Source organism: Mizuhopecten yessoensis, unplaced genomic scaffold, assembly GCF_002113885.1.
Source record: "Mizuhopecten yessoensis strain PY_sf001 unplaced genomic scaffold, ASM211388v2 scaffold715875, whole genome shotgun sequence".
NCBI lineage: Eukaryota > Metazoa > Mollusca > Bivalvia > Pectinida > Pectinidae > Mizuhopecten > Mizuhopecten yessoensis.
Genome location: NW_018479835.1, coordinates 39,045 through 47,517, shown reverse-complemented (window position 1 = coordinate 47,517; position 8,473 = coordinate 39,045). Strand labels below are relative to the sequence as shown.

The following is an 8,473-nucleotide window of genomic DNA, read 5'->3' as shown; positions in this document are numbered from 1 at the left end:
AAACCCCAAATTCACCTAAAATCACATGTTGTGTTAAATTGGTATCTTTGACGAACACACGGACATATGTATTTTTTTTGCATTTTCTACTATGCCATTAATTCCTTTTTTCAAAAATCCATATAAGAAAAAAGTTTCATACAGGAATTTTTTGACTTCTCAGAGGTGTACGTCCTTAGCGTTAAGCATTAAGGGGAATGGCAACAACTGAGTCATCCGTTATCAGTATAATGTGACCACGCTATCACAAGGAGGCAGGCACACCAACATGACCTGTCTCCTGCATACACACACGACATCACGCATACATTAAAAGCATAGAGGCACGTCCTTAAATTACCTTAGCTGTTAATAGAACGTGAAAACAAAACTAAACCAAACCAAACAAACGATACAGCTATGGCCTTCATGTATCAATTTAAGTGAGAAATATATGCCTTAACTATCAACAATGATTGATCATTTGTCGCTCATTTGGTAAAGAAGTAAATGCAAAGATAACTCGGTACTTAATGGTATCTCTACGAGACTGTTTTTTTCCAAATTGATCATTGCCTTGTTACCGACAGTTTCCTAATGTGTATGTTTTGAATAACAGCTAAGATATTCTAAACACAAACTAATGTTTTTTATTGTAATAAGCACAATTGAATATATTGATTCTACCAAAACTACAAGAGATTCACATTTCTAACACATCATTACATTTATTTTTTCTTTTGCATTTGACTGGTATAAAAACTATATATAACGTGGAGGTCCTACACTTATTTCTACTTACAGAGTATCAGGTAGCTTCATACATGCTTAGAACATGTGTATATCATTCCAAAATTCATGACATATTTTCGCTACATCTTTCGCTGAGCGAAGCGGGTGAAAAGGATATTTTTTGGGACACAGTTACGTACAACAAGTACTGTATGGTCAGTATTTTAATTACATGTAGATACTCGATATCTACTGTGCCACTGTCAATAGGTTCTAAGTTGTTACCTATGACATAATTCAGATATTGATCTAGTTATTTTGAAAGGGGGACGAGGTCCATTTTTGCTAGTATTAACTATAATGAACATGTTATAATTGTAATTTCAATGTTAACTCATTTTAAAATATCACTTAATTCGAACTCACCTGGAATATGTAGTTCACAGCTCAGCAGACAATGCTGGTTCAAATAAAACGATCGCCAACATGCTAAATATAGCAATAACAGTATATAGCCGTTTTTTTCAAGTTCGGTAATATATGAACACACTCATATGCTATTAAGTTGATATTCGTAATTTCAAAAATACTCTTCTATACATGAAGAACCAGGTAGCACTGCATGTGAGTTTTTCAAAGACGTGTTTGATCACCTGTAGCTGCTGCGTAAATGGTTGTTGGCACAATGCACAGTCAGAGATGAAATAAAGGCATTTGATTTATGCTTGCCGGGTAGTACTGCAAAATAGGTTACGCATCAGGTATTTCGTCCAGTCAAAAGACTGTCACCGTTTATCGATTTTCTATACACTTACGATGGTTTTGGGGAGAAATCAAAACCAACAACAAACAAACAAATAAAGAAAAACAAAAATGAAAAATAAATAAAAGAAAAACAAAATAACGAAAAGTCTTTTTATCATTTGTGCTTTATACAGAAGGGTATTTGTCATTTGTTAATTTTGCAACGTTTCTATGGAATTAAAGCGATTTGGGGCAATCCAAATTTAAGGACTGATTTAAAAGGATAAGAAAATCTTAACGTTTGGAAGAGATATTATGTGACCTGATGGTCTAAAAACATTAAAATTTGAGGACCGAATTAAGGTCTGGAGAAATTGAAATATTATGCAATTCTCTATTTTACATCTGTATTTATTATCCCAATGTTGGTTGTAACCTCCTTCACCTGACCATCATCATATGACGGGGTCAATTCTTTCACCTGCACCGCTGCACCGCCCAACTTATATTTATTAATTTATTTGATAACTATTTTACCTTATTGTAATTGATTTATCTGTAGAAATTGTTTTATATATATTTATTTAATAACTATTTAAACTTATTGTAATTTATTTATTTTTAGAAAGGTCTTGTTTTGTATATATATATAAATTATTGATATATTTGTAAAATAATTGTTTGTTTATTCAATAACTATTTAACATATGTAGTAAAGCAAGAAAAGACTGTGTCTGTTTTTTGTCTTGTTTATATATATAAATAAATTGTTCATAAATTGTTAATACATTTGCAATTTCTAAAAACATTTCTGTACATATTTTTGTAAGAAATTGTGGATATACTTATAATTGTATTTTTTGTTAATAACTATTAATATTTATTGAAATTGTAAATATATTTGTATTTTTGAAAAAAATAACACATTTGTGAGTTAGTTATAGATGACCTTTCAGTTTACATTTCTGTAACAAAAAAATGGAAATTTTAGATATACTTATTATTTTGTAAAATAAAATTTGATTATATGAATGATTTAGTTTAAATAATTGTTGTATATTTATAATATATTTGGTTTCTTTGTGATTATTTAGGATGATGGTAGGATTCAAATTTAAGGACCGAAATTGAAAATGTTCTTTTTATTGCATTTTTTTCACTAAACCAACTACGTCCGAAGTAGGAAAATTGTGATTCAAATTGTAAAAGTCTCATTTATTCTCCTCTACCCTTCGTCACATATCTTTACTCAAAGTCATACCTCTGTATTAAAGTTCACATTCCCGTTTACAAGCATTACTCCTCAACCCTAAGTCACATCCTTTACTCAAGATCACAACCCAGTGTTATAGGTCACATGCTCTTTTTCCTAGGTAATCGTGCCTACCTAAAGTCGCCATGGTGTATAGTATACCCCCTCTTCGCACACCAAAACCGCCCACCTGTCCCTCTTCAAATTGTGTGCATATTGCGGCACATTCCTTATTGTAAGTGTGTAGTAAATACACGGTGCCAATTATCTCACTACATCATCAAACCCGTTTACATGTCGACCTTGAACGTCGATCGCTATACTCGACGACAGTCACAGATCCTTGTGTCAGAGTTAGTCGAGTCGCCACGATTGAATTGCTAAAACCGGTACTCAAAACAAAAATCACCCCGTATATCACGTGAATGATTAGGGAATCCTTATTGGTTGTTTTAATCACTAACGTCACTGGAATTCGCGCTATAAAACCATAGATACAGTGTTAACAAGATATAATCATCCGGCTCCCTCTGTACGAATACATTAGCCTAGTGAGCTCTGATTGTAGGAAACCTGTTTTTGACGTCACCGTGTGGACTATAGCTACCCGTGTATAAAGACACTAGAAAGCTATTACTGTAGGGGATTCAGGAATTTCTAACTAAACATTTGGTATGTATAAAACATTTTTTTTTGTACATAACATTGTTGAAGGCCATTTTACCCGAGTGGTGGTTTATTTCCAGGTGTAGATCATATTTCTTACAAATATTCAAAAGGCAAAATTTAAACACATATTTTGAGGACTTTCGTGTAAATAACAGTCTGGAAAATCCGTAGCATTTATATCTACTACACTGTGCAACACAAAACGTCATAATAAATGACATCTAATTGTAATTTATATCAGTATGTATAACAAACAAACCCCGGGGTTAAAGTGAGATATTACAATTCGTTTCCTGTCGTCGTCTCTTGTCTGTTCTTGTTTACCATTGGACAGATTTCAATCAAACTTGTAGGAAGCAATGCCACATCATGAGATAGGGAATGATATAAACATCCAGTATAAATGATCAACAATACAAATGTTTGTATTTAAATTTGCAATGTGTTCCCTGATTCGCAATTTACACCTAAGCTTACCAAAATATGTGTTACCGCCAACTCTACCATTATGAATTTTATTTATTTCACAACAATTATGAACCAAGTTATTTCAACTTATATTGATCACTCTACCATTAAATCTATTTGTCAATAAACTCGTAGTAATAAACACGCGAAGTAACAAATAGACACCTGCTTCAGGTGAAGATACATTAGCTCTTTTCGTGGCAATAATATTTGAAGCATGTAATCAACATTTCTCCAAGCCCATAATTATTATATTGCGTGCCTTTCGCGTCATATTCCGTTTTGTATGAGTGCAGTGCAGCGTATCTCACTAGCCAGTCAGTAAATAGCAACCGTTTGTGACAGCACCTTCAAAATCAATTTCTGTTTTGAAATCCGGTGTTTAAGTAGGTTCTATAAATATACATGAACTTCTGATCAGAGCAGTAAACGTGACTGGTTCTGGTATTAGACCTTTCTCATTTTGGGGTAGACCTAGCACGGAGCGTGGTGACATATACCTAGACAGATAAGTGTATATGGAACGTGGCGTATAGAGGATGTCAGAGTGTGTAGAAGCACCTGTACTTGACTACAAGTAAGCGAGCAAGTAACATCATATGGAGATACAGATAAGAAATTACCTTGGGATGACAGAGTGCAATAATTAGGTCACTGTGCCGTTTGACTTGACCTTTGACATTCGCTTTTGAAATTTGTTGTCCAGGGCATATCTTCTATACTATTTTACCTGGATAAAACAGATTTGGTGTGCAAGGACATCTTGCGATGGTGGAGTGCAGAGTGCATGAAGAATCTCACTGTGACCTAAACTTTTGAAAATGTTTGTACGGGGCTTATCTTCTATACTATTTCACCTAAGAGTAACCAGGTTGGGTGTACAAGGACATCTTGGGATGGCAGAGTGCAAGAATTAGGTCACTGGGACAAATGCTTTGACTTTTTACCTTTATTATTGAAAAAAATTGTCTAGGGAATATCTTTTATGCTATTTCACCTGGAGTAACTGCTTTTGGTGTAATATAATGTAAGGACATCTTGGGATGGAAGAGTGCAGTGTGCAAGAATAAGGTCAGTGTGACCTATGACTTGACCTTTGACCTTACATTGTAACTTTTGAAAGTGTTTTTCCAGTGCATATATCTTCTATACTATTTCAACATTTGGTGTACAAGGAATGACAGAATGGGGCAGATATGTGACCGTGGTAATTGATATTTTAATATCTACGTTAAGGATCTCACGCGACACGTCTTAAGTATTTTTCTAATGCTGATTGAGTTAAACGAAATATCCCGAGCTAAAATAATCAGTTGGAAGAAGTGTGTATTTGACATATGTACCAGAGTGCCAGGGATTACATTTGAAGATTAAATTTACCATTTACAAACGTCTTGGGACACGATATTTCCATATTACGAAAGAAATGTTTAACACTTACACGGTGACTTTTTATAATATATTGTAATAGCGTTAAGCTGTTCCACACATTTTTGTATAGAGGTGGTTGGACAAAAGGACGTGTATAAGCATCCCTTCGTGGCAAACTAACGTTTATAAATGTTCCTTCGCATCAGCAACATGATGGCGACTAAGCGACCTTTATTATTCTGTCATCTGTTTAAACACTAGATAAGCTACACTTTTAGACATAAAAGGAGTGTATTCACATATGGAGTTGTGTATTCTCCCGCAAAAATAACAACAGAAGAAAATAGAAATTTATTCAGTTTTCTTCTATGTTCGACTTAGTTTTTAAATCGACAGCTTTCATGGATTTGACTCCTGTTTAAATAGGGGGAGGGGCAAAATAATGTTATGCTATTCTTAGAAGACTGTTCTAGGGATCATTTCAGGGGAGTGAATTTTCGGAATTCTGTACTACTGCCATCAATTGTAGCATGCACCGAGTCTTTGTTTTCACTATAAACCAGGGTTGGAGGAGTGTGCTTTGGATTTAATTTGTTGGCAATAAAGTTTTAAAGGTTTTTAAGTCTAATTGTTCTGTTCCAAACAGTGATGGTACAAAGAAAGAATGATTTTGTAAATGTTAGTGCAGACCCGCACACGTTCGCTGTTCCACTTTAAGCGTATCGTTTGCGTAGCATTTCCGTAGCGCTTCCGTACCATTATCGTAGCATTTCCGTAGCACTTGCATAGCGTTTCCGTAGCACTTCCGTAGCGTTTCCGTAGCACTTGCGTCATTCATTAAGCGTTTGTGAAACGTTCGATTAAACATTTTTTTACGGAATATTTATCAAGACCATATTCTTTCCATGCTAAAGAAAGAGGAAGTGTGATCATAGTCACATATATATTCAAAACACTAAGAACACTGCAATCAGGATAAAGTTAAAGGATGCGGAAGTGGACGGAAATTTCCGGAGTTAGCATAATGAAAAAAGCAAAATTGTAAGGCGTATCTTTTATGTTAAAATTGAAAGGACTAAGCCAAAAGAGTAAGGGCTGGCAACTCTGCATTTTAATGCAACTACACAAACAGTCTCAAAGAAATCTTTCTGAAAAATGAGCAAATGCATTACTAACGTACTTTCAAACATAATTTAAAGAAAGTATTAAAAAACAAATAAATTAAAATACCCCTACTGTCACTATCAAAAATAATTCAAAGAAAGTATTAAAAAAAACAAATAAATTAAAATCCCCACCCCAAACTTTGTTTTGTGATTCCAGTTGATAGAAATACTATAACATTTATAAGCAATATTTTTTTTTTTCAAATTTGCTGATGGCAATTAATCCAGAAAAACCTCTTTAAAATGCGTTTGGTTTCAAGCAACGTCAATGAAGGTGAGACTGGGAGTAAATAAGTGGGCTTATACCAAAAAGAAGAAAGTCGGAAATAAACCTATAACATTTGGTTATTGATACAGAACGACAAAAGTAAATTACATTACACTGAACAAACGTTCCGTTATTCTAGGACTCATCTTTGTTCATTCGTGATGCTTGAGGCTGAAAAGAATATGATATAAACCATTGAAACAGAAGAAAAGGATGCAATAAACTCCTTTTTATGTATATTTTCTTTTCAAACATTTTAAGGGTACTGATAAATTGTCATTCTGAGGACATCACCTGTATATAGCACAACCTCATTGACATTCCAATTTAAGATGTAACGCCAAACAGTAGGACGTCTACGGGTTCCACAGGAAACAATGCACAAGAAAAAGATGTCTACATCTGGTAAAATTAGCACAATATAAGAGGAAAATATCACTAGTTTCGTTTTCGATACGAAAATTACAATTATGACTTGCAACTAGATTGTTTTCCTGAAAAGGTGGTCATTACATGTAAGTGTACTGCGTTGCATTCGAAATCTGGAATGGTAGTTTTGTCCTAGTCTGTGGCCACTGAAAAAAAAATTGGACTATGGGTGTCAGATGTTTAAATAGTTCTTTAGGGTATATAATGGTTGGGTACTTTTTGACACGTGAGTTCCAAAGATTCACAGTCGTTGTACAATTGTGCTCTACACGCAACTGAACGGAAGTACTCTGTATCTCTTGTATTTTGTCTATACATATCAGATTGACGAGGAGGAAGTAGATCAGTGAGGTAGGACGGTGATAAACCGTGAGCTGTTTTATGAAATTGAATATTCTTACTATCTTTCCGTCTGGTGGACAGACTTATCCTTCCAGTTTCTCTATATACAGTCGAACCTCATTATCTCGAACTCGTATAACTCGAAGACCCGTTTAACTCGAAGTATATAATCGGTCCCGGCCAAAACTCTTCTAAATCTTGATAAAACTCTCATATAACATCGGTCCCAACAACCTCAGTCCTACATAAAAATATCGCCTACCTCGAAGTTTCTTAAGATTCACAAGTCTATCATATATTCTTAAATTATTTGATACATATTCGACGCAGTGCTACGGTAAACATCGTTCTCATTGAGCAGCTTACGCTCGGTCATAATAACTTTAATTAAACTTATGGCATTCAAATGTGTTCGACTGCAAAAACGGCTACGGATGACGTACCACGGCAATTCAGGAGATAAATGAATGTGGTTTTAAATCAATGCATATCATGTTTATGTGGAGCAACCGCAGTGAGTTTGCTATTAGATCATATAACAGGTATTGTCAACAGAACAGAACAAATTCGCTGTCCGCTACACTAGCGGGCGTTGTAAATGGCGAAGCAGATCCGATCACTCCGGCTGGTCGGCCAGTCCCTTCAGCGACAGTAAAACATGCCGAATGCTCCAACAATGAGCTTGTCCCGGTGTCATAGTCGGTCCACACAAGAATTAAGTCAAAAGCATATTTTAAATCGTCATCTGGTTGCTTAGGAAACTACACATTTCAAGCACTGACCGAAGCACTTTCAATTTCAGAGACATTTCTGATTTTTCTATAGCTAAAATATTTTAGAGAGTATTTCTGTTTCAAAATAAGATCTGCTGTCAATTTCAAAGATAACCAATGCTTGCTAAACATACTGGTATGTTAATTGAATGATTAAAAATATGCAAAGTGGACATTTGTCGTCGCTGTTTAACTGTGTATTTCGTCACCATTAACGACGCATTATCTTTCCTGCGAAGGCTGTTCAATTAATGATGTTTTCAGGAGGTTGCAGTGTTTT

At 34.7% G+C, this 8,473-nt stretch overlaps 1 protein-coding gene across 1 annotated transcript in view; it reads left to right on the top strand.

Annotated features, from left to right (window-relative positions):
- Window positions 1-3,239: 3,239 nt before the first annotated feature.
- Window positions 3,240-8,473, top strand: part of LOC110441333 — a 30,723-nt gene continuing 25,489 nt past the window's right edge. Inside the window, exon 1 of the mRNA XM_021484446.1 lies at window positions 3,240-3,379. The gene's annotated coding sequence lies outside the window, so the exon portion shown is untranslated. The remainder of the gene's footprint in view (window positions 3,380-8,473) is intronic.